Source organism: Anser brachyrhynchus, assembly GCF_964034855.1.
Source record: "Anser brachyrhynchus genome assembly, chromosome: 4".
Taxonomy (NCBI): domain Eukaryota; kingdom Metazoa; phylum Chordata; class Aves; order Anseriformes; family Anatidae; genus Anser; species Anser brachyrhynchus.
In genome coordinates, this window is record NC_137698.1 from 44,486,740 (window position 1) to 44,500,247 (window position 13,508).

General features: G+C 40.5%; 1 long non-coding RNA gene across 8 annotated transcripts in view; it reads left to right on the plus strand.

The window, feature by feature from the left end:
* The window catches only part of LOC308194510, a 137,140-nt gene that overhangs the window by 85,641 nt on the left and 37,991 nt on the right, over positions 1 to 13,508 (plus strand). For 6 of the 8 annotated variants that reach the window (XR_013950623.1, XR_013950624.1, XR_013950625.1 and 3 more), the window contains exon 4: positions 13,006 to 13,332. This is a non-coding gene — a long non-coding RNA (uncharacterized lncRNA). Of the gene's footprint in view, positions 1 to 3,915; positions 4,027 to 11,769; positions 11,922 to 13,005; positions 13,333 to 13,508 lie in introns of all 8 variants that reach the window. The other 2 variants (XR_013950621.1, XR_013950622.1) reach the window with 2 other exon arrangements.

The window sequence follows — 13,508 nt, forward strand, 5'->3', positions numbered from 1 at the left end:
GACGGGCTAGCAATTTACTATATCAACACAATGAATAAACCAGGATGTTTCCCCAACACAAACAGAACACTTTTTTCCAAGAAACACACATTACCAAACTTTGAGTTGAAGTGAAATCATCGCATTTTTTTGGATTATCTTGTGAACAGAATAATCAGAGACTCCAGAAGACTGGGTTTTATTATTGACTCTGCTGATGAGTCATTCTGTAACCTGAGGCAAGTTACTTACCACCTCTCTGCCTGCAACTCCTCATATAAACTGAAGAAAAATCAAAGAAAATCAATATCCTTCCCCACCCTTTGCTTTTGCTAAGTGCTTTAAAATATTCAGGTGAAAGGCATTAGGCAAGTGAAAACCGTCGCGCACTGGAAAATATTTCCATTGTTGCTAGTTTACGGCAAACCGCGAGAGGAAAGCAACAATTTGACACCATCACTTTGAAGAGGGGGAAAGAAGCAATGCTACTTGAACTAAAAAGGGATTTGTTTTATTTTGTTAATTGCAGTCCTTTTGAAAAATGATACTTAGCCTGCCAGTGAAGTGCTAATTAATGTTAGGATGTGGTACACCATATAATAAAGGCTGCTGTTGAGGAATGTGAATGAAGAAGAAATTGTTCCTGAGGTGTTGATGGGTAAACAAGATTGGTGTAGAGGTGGGCCGCAGGTAAGCTTGACTTTGCATTTTTGCAAGCTGCTGCCTCGTTACTTACATTCATTTTTAGATATTTTTCCATGACAAAAAACCGAGGAAGAGAAAAATCCTTCCCTTTTGGCCACCACTAATATTCTTGCTCTGGTCCTTGGATTTTTAGATGCAGACAACTTTAGGATAGGATCTCAGAGCAGCAACATAAGAAATTGTTATGTAATGAACCATCATTATTTTAAAAATGTAATTAAGATTCTGTTTCCCACAATGCAATTTTTATTTGGCAGTTTGTGTATTTGTCTGATTTTATATGCTACTGTGTAACTTTGGTCCCACATTAATGAAAAGCTTCATACACACTTGATAATTGTTTGCATTTGTCTTTAATTTCTTCATTTTTTTTCTCAGTCTTTTTTGTTGTTCAGACAGAAACACACCATATAATTCAGGGGGTAATTTTGGGTTTCTCTCTGCTCCCCAGCTACTTAGGGAAATTTCATCTATCACAGAGGTTTATGTCTTTGCATTAAAGACTTTTCCCATGTAGAAACATGGAGGAGCTTTTTGCTGCTGTAAAAAGCAATTTGTGGCAATACCCCTCATGTTTGTCTTCTGCAGCCATCCTTGACTTCTCCACTACTGGCAGTGGGAACCCCAAAAAAACATGAAATTAAATTGCAAAGACTATACAATTGATTGTAGCAACTTGTAAAAGTCTGAGGAATAAAAACTAAAAAAAGGGTTTACTGCTTATGGATTTTATTGGCTGCATACAAAGCTTTAGAGATTAACACACAGCTTTTTCTTACCTGCCTCCCTGTGTGAGTGACACAGGAGTGGTGATCCTGCCACTGGCAGATGCTCTGCTTGGAGCCAGTATCTCTTCAGTCTGAATACTTGGTGAAATTAAGGTATCTTACATGGCAAGAAGGAAAGCTCCATGGGCTTTTTTTTTTTTTTTTTTTTCCCCAGCCATACTACCAAATGCTGGGGTAGCTGGAGACCTGTTTTGGTCCTTCACTGGATGGCTCCCCTTGCCCACTTTTCTTTCTGGGTGTCTTCAGCTGTGAACAGGAGGCATCTCAGGATCAACTTCAGGTGTATGCCAGTTCCGGCACATCTAACCGAACGTAAAACATGCTAGTGATGTACTTAAGATATCAGACTGAAATAATAAGCATCTCATGTTCCCAAAATGGCTTAGATTTCATGTGACCATCCAAACATCTGTATGAAGTATAATCCTCAGAGACAGACTTCAAAGGGTGAAAAGGCAAATGACTTCATTGCATACTTCATTTCACCCAGAGAAGTTCAGCCATAATCCCCTGGGAAATTCAGTAAGCTAGGTAAGACTTCACAGACCCCCCCCACTTTTTTTTTTTTTTTTTTTGGTATCATATGGGAGGTTAAGCACAAAGAACATGTCCTTCTAGACAGAACAGTTTGCAGGTAGTGTAGGATCATGCTTTTCAGCAGGTGTTTTTCATTGAGATATTGTAAAAAAAATCTTCCAGCTGTGAGGATGTTGATATCACAATCTACCAAAGTGGTACGGAGTTTAATGCCATGGCAGAAGCTGCCATTCCTGAGGGCTGAGGGTGAGGGCTGACTCTTACAGGCTGCATTGGAAACCGAGCACATGAATGTTTCTGCAGATCTGGGCTCAACTATTTCACGAATCTCTCCCAGTGGATGGAGCTCAGGGTCACCAACCACAACAAGTTGTGTTCACTTCTAAGGAAGGAAGGCAAATATGAGTAAGAGCAGTGAGGGAGGAGTATCTTTTATGCTGGAAGAAAAATAGGAAGAAGATATACTGAAATAGCTGGGAGTGCTTACACACATTACTCAAAGCTAGAGGAAGGAGCTCAGGGTCAAAGGAAGGACAGTGAGTCCAGCTGAGGGTGTGTACAGACAACTTTTGGTTGTCAGCTTGCCAATGTTAGTGTCACCCTGCTATCTGCAATCTTCCTTCATTTCATTAATGAAGTGTCCAGTGGCGCACAGCTGGGTTAGCATATTGGAGTGCCTGCTCTGAGTGCACAGTTCAGTACTTCAGCAAACAGCAATGCTCCTGCAGCTGCGGTCACTTGGAAAGGAAGAACAGTTTCCATGCAGTTCCTTTACAGTCACCTGCCATTATGGTGAGACCCATGTCCCAGCAAGGGACAACCGGCTGACAACATGGAGCTGTAGCTTATGTGTCTGACGCCCTCTGGGGCTCTCTGAATAGAATACATGGTGGCCACCACAGGTTTTTCCAGCACACTGGAGATAGTTTTCCTGCAAGTGTGATATGGCAGCAGATGAGGAAAAAGGGAAGGTATTGACGAAACTTCTTCCAAAAAGATCATTTCACCTGCAAAATGCAGTTTCGATAAATGCAATCATATTGTGATCAAAATTCCAACCACGCTGAAACTATGTTTGGAAGAAAAAAAATGAGTAATATCATTTTGAAATACAGAGGTGTCATATAGTGGATTGCATCTTCTAGGGGTTGTTTTATCTTTACTAGGAATATTTCGGTGTTCTTGTGCTATGACATTTTTAATTCCCTTTTCACTTAAAGGGATAATAACTTTAGAATACATAATAATAATAGTTTGATTACAATGCTATTGACCAATTTCTCTATAGCCCTATATAATTTCTCTATAACCCTTCTGGCTTCAAGTTCCATAGGTTAATAATTTTTGCAACTACACCATTTATAAGGTGTAGAGATATGCTTTTTGGCATTCCCAGTGTTGCATTATATTTCATGTGGAAAAGTAGAACTTTTCCAGATATGCAATCACAGATTTTTGTGATTTTTAATATTGACCTTGATATAGCCAAAGCAAAATTATACTGACCATAAACAATTGTGAAATCATTTGATCAGTATTAAACAGAGTATGGAAATACTCATTTTTCAGTCTCCAAAGGATTATTAGCTATTTTAAAAAATGTGAATGTCTGAACAAAACTCTCGAAAAACAGTGCTTGTGCAAGAGCTCATTTTGTTTCCAAAGTATCTCTCCACTTCCCAGACACATTCAGCCCACTTCTGGGTAGATATTTAAGGCAGAGAGAGCTTCAGGCTGTTTGTACAATGAAGCTGGTGAGAGGCAATCTTTCATCCAGTCACAAAATTGTGCCCTTAGAATACAATCTATGAAAACAGCTAATATGATAATTAAATTATTTGAAAAGATACCTCATAAAATGAATTGTTCCACATCAGCTCGGTAATAAAAGTAATCTTACTTTCAGAAAGTGTGTTTTATCTTGAAGAGTTCCAGAGCTCCACAGCTGCCAGCACTTTGCACGTGTCCAGCCATACATCACCGCCGGTGAAAGGCACTCCTTCCCACGGGGAGGACGGTCAGTGTTCGTCATGGCATGCACTGTAACCTGCCGATCATGGGGGAACTGAAAGCCAGTTTTGGCGTAGGGAGGGGAACACGACTGTTATCAGTGCTGTTTCTCAGAAAGGGAGTGCTGGTGCAATCCGAGCCACTGCAGAGGCCTTGTGCGTACCTCGTGCTGGCTCACAGAGCTACAGAATGGCTTGGGTTGGAAGGGACCTTAAAGACCATCTAATACCAACCCCCTGCCCTGGGGAGGGACACCTCCCACTAGATCAGGTTGCCCAAAGCCCCATCCAACCTGGCCTTAAACACTTCCAGGGACGGGGCATCCACAGCTTCTCTGGGCAGCCTGTTCCAGTGCCTCACCACCCTCAGAGTAAATGGGGTCACCGGCATTTTACCCTCACCAACATTTTACCCTCACCAACATTTTACCCTCATAGTAAAATGCTGGGTCACCAGCATTAAAAGCTCTGTATTTCCACATAGACACTTTGAGCATTGATTTGTATACAGCATGTTGGACTTCATGATTGTAGCCTGGATAATGAGGATTTCTCCCAGTCTGATGGGGTTTCTCACTGAGGTTAAAAAATCTGCAACCTCATCAACCTGATACTTAATCTAGAAGAAAATAAAAGAAATCTGAAGAAATGCTTTAGCTAAAGACTTTTTTTTTTTCCTCTCTCTCTTTTTACAATAAGAAGTGGGGAGGTTGCCTACCTCTCTGTTAGATCAGAGTCTCAGAGTCCGAAAGACCACATCGTGGGACAACACCATGACACAATGCCACCATCTTTTTCCACTTCTGATTTTCCTCCTTTGAAAATATACTTTCGAAGTTTTATTGGTTGGAGGAAGTTAGCACCTATCCAAACTCCTCATCCAGAGAGCAGACAGTGTCCGCTCAGGCACAACAATGTGTTCATCATGCAGTTGATGAGCCTTGGCTTGTCACAGGTCTAATTTTATCAAGAACTATGTTAGTGATTCATAGCAATGCTTCAGATTGCCCTTTAGTGTGGAGTTTTTTTGTTGGTAGCCAGGATCTTCTCCTATTGCTACATACAACTTTCACAAGTGCAATGAAAGGAAAAGGAGAAATAAATTTCAGCATTTCCCTGCTTTTCCAGCTTTGTCCTTTCTATTTTCTGATTCTTTTTACCTCACCAGTTTTGTAACATGATCAAAGCACTTGTATGAGGACTTTACAGTCTTGCTGTAGACTGAAATTTGGGGTACCACGTTCATTCCTACAGAGGAATGACCTAAACGTGATGAGCTTGGTTGTGTCTCAATCTTAAACAATTGCATTTCCACACTTCTCAGAACCAGCTCTGGAGAAAGATACTGCACTATTTCTGCTCCTTCAGGCTAATATTTTTCTTGATTGCCCTCACACCAAATATGCACACAAAGCCACATTTCCACTGGTGTTTTTTTAAAATTAGCCTTGCGGAGAACAAATCATTTCTGCTTGTTGCACCCACATACTGTGGGTAAAGGTGAGCACAGAAGTGTATCAGAGAGTCTACTTATTATTCTGTTGTAACTGTATCTCAGAGGTAGACAATTGCCCTAGGCTTAGATTTTCTAAAAATTTATGTGTATCAGAAGGGATCTTGTACAGGCAAAAAGCAGCAAGTTGATTTTTCCAAGAGCAGCTTGCCATTTTAAGCAGTTGTTGGCTTAATAAGTGAAATAGCTTAGGGCTATATGCATGCCATAATGATTGCATTTTGTAAGAGAAGACTGTGCCTATGGGCCTCAAAGTTTCAGAGCCAAGACTAGTCATATTTGTGGTCTTTAACTCGCAACCCCAAGCTATTCTCACCACCATAGATAAGGGGTAGCTGATCATAGAATAACACTGATTTTAAAGTAACTAACCACAGCAAAATTAAAATGACCTAGTCAAATAATACAAAGAGTATATGATTGACAAGATAGCTGTTCTTTGAAATGTACTGCAGGCAGTAAATAACACCTATGCCCATAAGCTATTTTCTATCTTAAAGCCAAGAATAATGATCTGGCATCTGTCCTTCCTGAGTGAGCTTCAGTTCTGAAATCTGCAACAACTGCCTCCCAAATGCCTCTGGAAATGATAGTGATGGGGTGCTCGTGGATTGTAATTATATCACAGGACTCTCTTCTTTTTTTCAGTAGCAATTCTCTCTAATGTAAACAGCTGCACAGTGCTGCAATGGGAGGTTTAATCTCGTATGCTTGCACTGAAGCAGATTTAACTTACATTTCCTTGGGATGGGCAGTGAGACAAGGAAACTCAATAGCAGCAGGTCCAATTTCTGGTTTATCTTTGCCCCCATCATAATTCAAGGGGCAGCTAAGGTTTCGTTGAACTACAATCTAGATAACTCTTCCTAATGCCACAGAGTTCAAACAGCTGCCAAGCTTTTCTGTACAACCCCTTTCTCACAAATAAAAAAATTGACTGTATACAGCTCAGGTGCATACAATTGGATTGCATGCACACAAGGTATGTGTTCTGTGCAATGCAATATAGGCTGTGGTCTGTGTGTATCGTGGCATGAAACACTGGGGGCTTGCATCTTGCCTCAGGCCTTCTACATGAGTGTTTTTTACTCAGAAGGGCTCTTCTTCCTCATATTGTCTTACCAGGACCAGGGAATGGCCACAGAAAATAAAAGTTGGAGACCATTTCTGCTCCTTATTTCTGCTGAAATAGCTTCAGCGCATTGCTTGCCACTATAATGTTTGCATCCAGTGTCCTCTTGTGTTGCATGGTGCAAATATAGTCACACAGGGAAGTGAACTCTTCCTACCCAGACAACTGATGCACAGCGGCCAAGAGCACATTTCTCCATGTCACCGGCTGGGTCTGTGGCCACAGCAGGATCCGCCTTTGGCACTTTGGCAGCCCTTCCCAGCACCTGAACTGCAAGACCATTCTCCCCTTATGGATGCAATAGGAATCCAGAAATGCTAGTAAAACATGAGATTTTTGGCTTTTTTTTCCTTCCTTTTTTTTTTTTTCTTTCCTTCTTCGCTAGTATATGTTGGAATGCAATCTGATGAACAGAAAGATCTTGGAACATGTCAGATGACTTTGTAGAAAGCAAAATGCTCCCTCTTTCAGGACTGGTATGTTTTCTGATGTTGTCGTGGGTCTTTTTTTTTTTTTTTTTTCAGAAAAAAAGGAGAATTGTAACTTCCTTTACACCAGTACATTAGCATAATACGTTCCTGCCTTCAGGTACTGTATGTCATTGTTATGAGTACATTTTGACATCTCTCACACTTCCAGCACTCCAAAAATCCATGACAGAGCTGAATGAAAACTTTTTTTTTTTTTTTGACTTGGCAAGAACAGTAAGAACACATAAAACCTGCCAGCTGTCAAGGATGTAAATGGTGATTTTGTTTCACTTTTTTAATGAATTAAAGCAGGATTGAAATCTGTCCAAAGACAGCATGTTTGGCCTTGCAAGGAAAGAAAAAATTGAAAGGGAGGGATTTTTTTTCCTCTCTTTTGGCTCTTATGCTCAACACAGTGTTTATTCTTGGTAGCACAGTATAGGACAGAGCTTCTCTACTGAAAGAGCTGTGGCCATCAGGCTCAGACACCTTACCTGGGACTGGTTTTTGAGAGAGGGAAGACTAGGAGGATCAAAAAAAAAAAAAAAAGTCTACGCCTTATTTCAAGATGGGCACCTGAAAAATGCAGAACCCATCACTGTTTTGGAGAAGGGTCGTAGCAACTAGCTGGTAGAAGTGATTTCATATGTTAATTACACTGTCATTGACTATCATTGAAGCAAAAATAAAACTGGAGGGCATATACCTTTCTTCTTCAAAAAAATGTTTTTGTTGTCCTACTGATGGTGCTTTTTTGGGGTTTGGTGGGGGGAGGATCTCTCATCTGTAAGGATGGCATTTGAATTGTTCTCTAGCTTTGAGTGAGGTTGTTCTCTCTGATTTTCTGGTCTCAAAGTCTAGAAATGATATGGGTTGGAGCGTCCAGGAGATGTCCTGAGTGTTCACGCTTATACTGTGTGAAGTCTCTGAGGAAAAAAAAAAAAAAACAGAAAAAAAAAAAGGCGGCTGTTCTGAGCTCATTTACATTGCATGTCCTTAACCTACATTTCCTGCTATTGAAAAGTTAGCTCCAAAGCTTGGTTGGGAAAAATTGGTTGTTCTGTAAATTGCCTGCAATTTAACTCCCATTTTCTTTCCTAGCTTCATAAATTTTGCAATTGAAATGCCTTTGACCATTATCCATGATTCAAGGTGATTGCTCTGTGACTGGGACATTATGTTCTTATATGACTTCTTATTTGGCCACTCAAATTGCACATGCAGATGCACAGCTTCTCTTGTAGTGAAATCTTACTCTATATCACATGTACACACACAGTGCACACCTTTCTATACATGAGCATACTCCTCTTTGGCGGTGAAAACATGGTAAAATATTTGCCAGGTGCTTTGCTTTCCACACCATTATTTCCGTGAAGGATTTTCAGATGATGTCCCATTCAAGGACTAGCTGGTTTCAGATCATAGTTCCAAAGCTCTTATATGGTTATTGGCTGTTTCAATACTTTAAAAACTGAACTGCACTTGTATTAACACAAGCAGGGAGAAATGAAGCTGGTTCCTTTGGAAAATGTAGCACTTCACATCAGAATAATTCTATATTGACTGATGATCCTGTACCAAAGGTCATCCTGGAGGCACAGTTCAGATCTGGAATTGGTTCAAGCCCAGCACAAGCACATCTTGAATAATTTGGGCTGAGTTGGTCTTCTGTGCAGTGCAGAAGAGGTTCCTGTGTGCCTGGCAAGTGGTGCATGGAGTAGACGAGCTCTTGCAAAGATTTACAAACAGGCTTCATTTTATGACTTGTGAACAAACCTATTAATTCAATGTGACATCTCAGGGAAGTCATGCCCAAGCTGTACTTCAGCCAGATGGTTTAGACAAAATAAAAGTGAATAAATTTGTTCAGACAAAACAAAAAGGAATTGTAACTTCTTCCCAAAAGTCAAGATGAACCTGAATTTCTGAAGAAATTTGTAACTCCCTTTTCCTCCCCTCACCTCTCTCAGCCTCCTAAAACCTTGGCACCTACTCACTTTAGCTGAAACAGAAAGGCTCTTCTCAGATTTCCAGCCAGTCTTCAAGTAGGAAGTAGAGAAAATCTTGCAGGAAAGCCTAATCTTATGAGCTTTCCAGGCAGACTTTCTGAATAAAGAGAGTCTTACACATTCCAGTTATTTACTAAGTCTTCTGAGAACCTTCCATCCCCAGCTTTAATATAAGTCTTGAGACAAAACATGTAATTACAGGATGAAAGGCTGCTAAATCCTACAGCCACTTTGGTAAACTTTGTAGGATTGTAGGTGATCAGAAATTTATTGAAAGTCAGAACCCTCCTCACCTTTGTTGGAACAAAGATCTTCATTAACAGCAGCATGCCAGTTAATTGCAGCACTTACGTGAAAGAACAGAGAAGGGTAGCCCAACACAAAGCAATGCGGCAGCTCAGTAGTCAGATATACTTGGGGGTATTTTCCTCACTTGGAGGCAGTTGTGCACTTTGAGTAAAGAGCCAGAGCACGTTGAGTGGGCTCCAGATCCAGCTCTCAGAAGCATCACTTACCTCTGGCTCTGAAATGGGCAGGACCTACTCACAAAATGAGTTCAGTACTTCCTCCCACGTGGCAATGCAAGCAAGGGAGATGAGAAGAATGAAATCCTTGCCCTCTTTTTTTCAGGCCAAGGTCTCCTCTCACTCACTTGGGCCTGGAGGAGCTTCCCCAACCTGCAAGACTTCCCCAGGCTGGGGAGAGGCATGTCTGCCTCCATCCATGCTCCCAACCCCCCTGCAAAGGTGTGCTGAGTGCAAGCTGTGCCACAAAATACAGACCCCATCATAAAGGGGTGAGACAAAAGGCCTAAAGTCTTGCTGATCGGTGGAGCCCCAGGGGTGAGACCACTCTACACCCCCCGTCACCCCCGGCACAGCATATTTCATGCCACCAACACACTAGCCTGGGGTGAATGTGGTGCAGGCAGTAAGTCAACGGTGATTATTTACTCTGCTGCTAAAGTGGTAATTTGCACTATATTATGAAAGTTTTAGGTTTCCCTATGTATTGGAGGCAAAAAGCCTCTGATTATGACGCTTGGGTTGTCATTGTCAATGGAAACAAGGTGCATGGTGTTTAGCCTTGCTATCTTTCATGGAGCCTTGGCACTTAACCATGCTTAATCCTTCCTAATGAACACTTTGCTGATGCAAATCAGCCTCTAGACCTCTATTTAAAGCAAAATACTGAAAAATTTGTTGAGAGGCAGTGACTCTGTATGATAGACTTGGCTGAAATAAAGATGGTCCCATAAAGGCGAGTGAAAAATAACTGCCAGTTAAAAATACACCTCTGGCAAGCTCAGGAAGGTGTTTCGGAGACAAATGCTTCTGAATTTTTCATTTTGTCATTAAGAAAAAAAAAATAATCTGATCCTACTCTTTTCTCCAAAAATAGTTCAAAACACAGGAATACTAGCACTATTTCCAAACAGGGCTTTCCTGTACTTCAGACTTTCTTTTGTAAAGGCAGGAAAGAACACAAAGTAACACCGACTGTTTTGCCAGTTGGAAAACATTTAGAAAGTGTGAGAATGGGGAGGGAAAAAAAAAATCACATCCTTAAGCTTTGTCACTATTTTTCAGCTGGAAAAATATTGGAAAGTAGAAGGACATTTCTTTTTTCACACATTCTTGGTTTGTTGAATGGTTCCATAGGAAAGCCATTGTCTCCTAGGGAAGAGCCTCAGCTGAGAACTGTATGCGTTTTCTAGCCCTCTGAGCACATGGCTTAGTATGATCTCTACACAGTGGTTCATAAGCAAGGCATCTATCAGGCTGGATATCTAAACCTGAAGACAAGACACTAAAAGAAACAGTGGCAAGGTAGAGCCTTTTGACCATAGTAATCTTCCATTTTTACTGTGAGTAGATTTTAAAAATGCGTTTTAGGTACGCACTCACATACAAACATGACACAAACATTTCTTTCTTAGAAATGCTCACTTAGCTCACTTGCTTACAGAACAGCAACATTTCAAATATTTTCAAGAGCAGGATAATGAGCAGCACATACAACAAAAGCAAATTTACAGCTTGAATACTTACTCACTGAGTTTTGAGGCTCAATTTTCTATCTCTAATAATTCTAATTCTGCTGCATTTAATGCCTTGACAAGTTTGTTGGGAGGCTTTATCAAATAAAATCTCACATTGCATAAAAGAATTGACTTTCTTAACTGGTGGCCCCCTCCACAGTGATCCAGCTTTGCTTGACCCTTCCCATTCTCACTGGAAATTATTCTAATCAAACAGAGTTTGGGGTAGTCTGGAGAGTTGAGTGATTTAAATGCATTTTGCATATCCTTTTGCTCAAACCACTGTTTGCAAATTATTGCACAAGGTGCTGTGCTTTCCCCTTACTCCACCAGAGGTTATTGCTTAAAAGATCCAGTTCCTGTAAAAACAATCATAGGTCAAAAACTGAAAGAGTGATGGAAAGACCCATTTTAGTTATGTATTTTTTGGCATGGAAGCACTGAGAGTACATAATCTGTATAAATGTTAGCTTTCTAAATAAACATAACCTCTGATTGCATGAAAGCAGGGAATAAAGTTGAAACTTGTTCCCTCCATTAAGCAACCCTTCAAGACTTTCAGTGCTTGTTTTGTTCTAAACAGACATAAATCTTGACAAACAATAACAAACAAATGGCAACAATAACAATGGAGCCAACACAGCTACCACAGGCTCTTCACCTTGTTCCTGTCCACAAATGCGGATGTATTTTGTCTGCTATACAACCTCGACTTCAACATACACGGAGAGCATGGTGAGGTCCACGGGCATGTACCCGTGTAGCTATTTCGTGTTGACGTGATGTGGTGTGCGCCAAATATTGCTGTGCCGCCAAGCAGTACCGTGGACGGGGTTGAATTTCATCCGTCACTATTTGTGGGATTTTTTTTGATGATGTAAACTTCCCACTCTGGTTCTGAAAGTTGTACGCTTTTGGCAAAAAAAACAGCTGCCAACAGTAGTCACTGTTCAGTAGTTTGTCCAGTTTTGACTCATCTCAAAATTGCAGTAATCTAAGCAGGAATTCTGCTACTTCCCATTGCTATTGTGATTCACCATGATGTCACTGATATGTGTAAGGGTGTTTTTAGTGTAAATAGGATTCCCGGAGCATTCTGCTTGTGTGCTTAATATAGCCTGGAAGTTAAAGAGGAAAAAATAAAATTGATCCACCTAAAGCAATTATAAAAAATGAGTCTCCTAATTATTAGCGTACAGAGTGTTTTTGAAAGAGATGAAAAAATTGAATGTTGTTCTGAATATCACGCTTAAAATCCAGTTTATCCTACCCATGTGTTAAGGAAGGCAAAACATTGTGGATGAGAGGGCACATAGGTAGTCAACTACCTATTCAGTATTCAAACACAGCTTAACTGTGGGATCAGGTCCAATTCTTCCCTCTGCAGTCTTAATGCACAGAGGCGACCTTGCACAACACACGCCAGTATATCTAGGGCAAAGCTTCTCATTTTTACCAGCTTTATAAAATTAAGTAAATCAGAATGAATTCAGCACTTTCACTGGGCAAAGTGTTACTAGCTGATAAAGTACACCCTACATCAAGAATAATGTCAGGGTGGCAGAAGACATGATTTCTGTGCGCCCAACAATAGAGACATGGTTCTTTTGGAGAAGTAGGATATTTCATTTTCAGCGTAGATGGGTTTTATGTCACTCAGCAGTTTGTCTGAGACAAAGATACAGTATATAGCTATTTTCTTAAAGAGCACTAAAATGATTTACTGCTTGCCAAATAATGCTAAAACAATACAGATTTACACTTAACATTTTAAAATGGCTCTTTTTTTTTCTTTTTTCTTTTTTTGTTTTTGGCCTAGGATGCAAATGGTTGCTGAAGCATGAATATTAGCTGAAGAGCACACATTAATTTGCCTCCCGGTGTGTAAAGACATCAGAGCAAAGACAGGGAACCTAAGTTTGAGGATTCCAAACTGCCTATCAATGGCAAGCACAGTACTCCAAATAAAATAAAAGAAAATACACCTTGTTCATTTGAAAACCCTTGCAAATGACTACAGTAAAGTTTCTGCCCCTTCAGCATGATTGACGTGCAAAAATCTGTTTATGTTCTGGCACAAGTATAGCCTGATGAAGTTATCCCTTTAGTGGTCACAGGAGGTCATCTCTTATGTCTTCACTCCTTTGTAAGTAAGCCCTTATGTAGCTCTCCTCCCACTTTTCTGTCTACACCAGATTTCATACTTTATTAACTATTTGGTAGCTTTGATTGTGCTGTGCCTGTTTTTGTTGACTGTCATGCAGGCTTTGCTGAAGGGTGTCTTGATCTGCAACTGTGAAAGAAGGAACGAGGAGAGGGCAG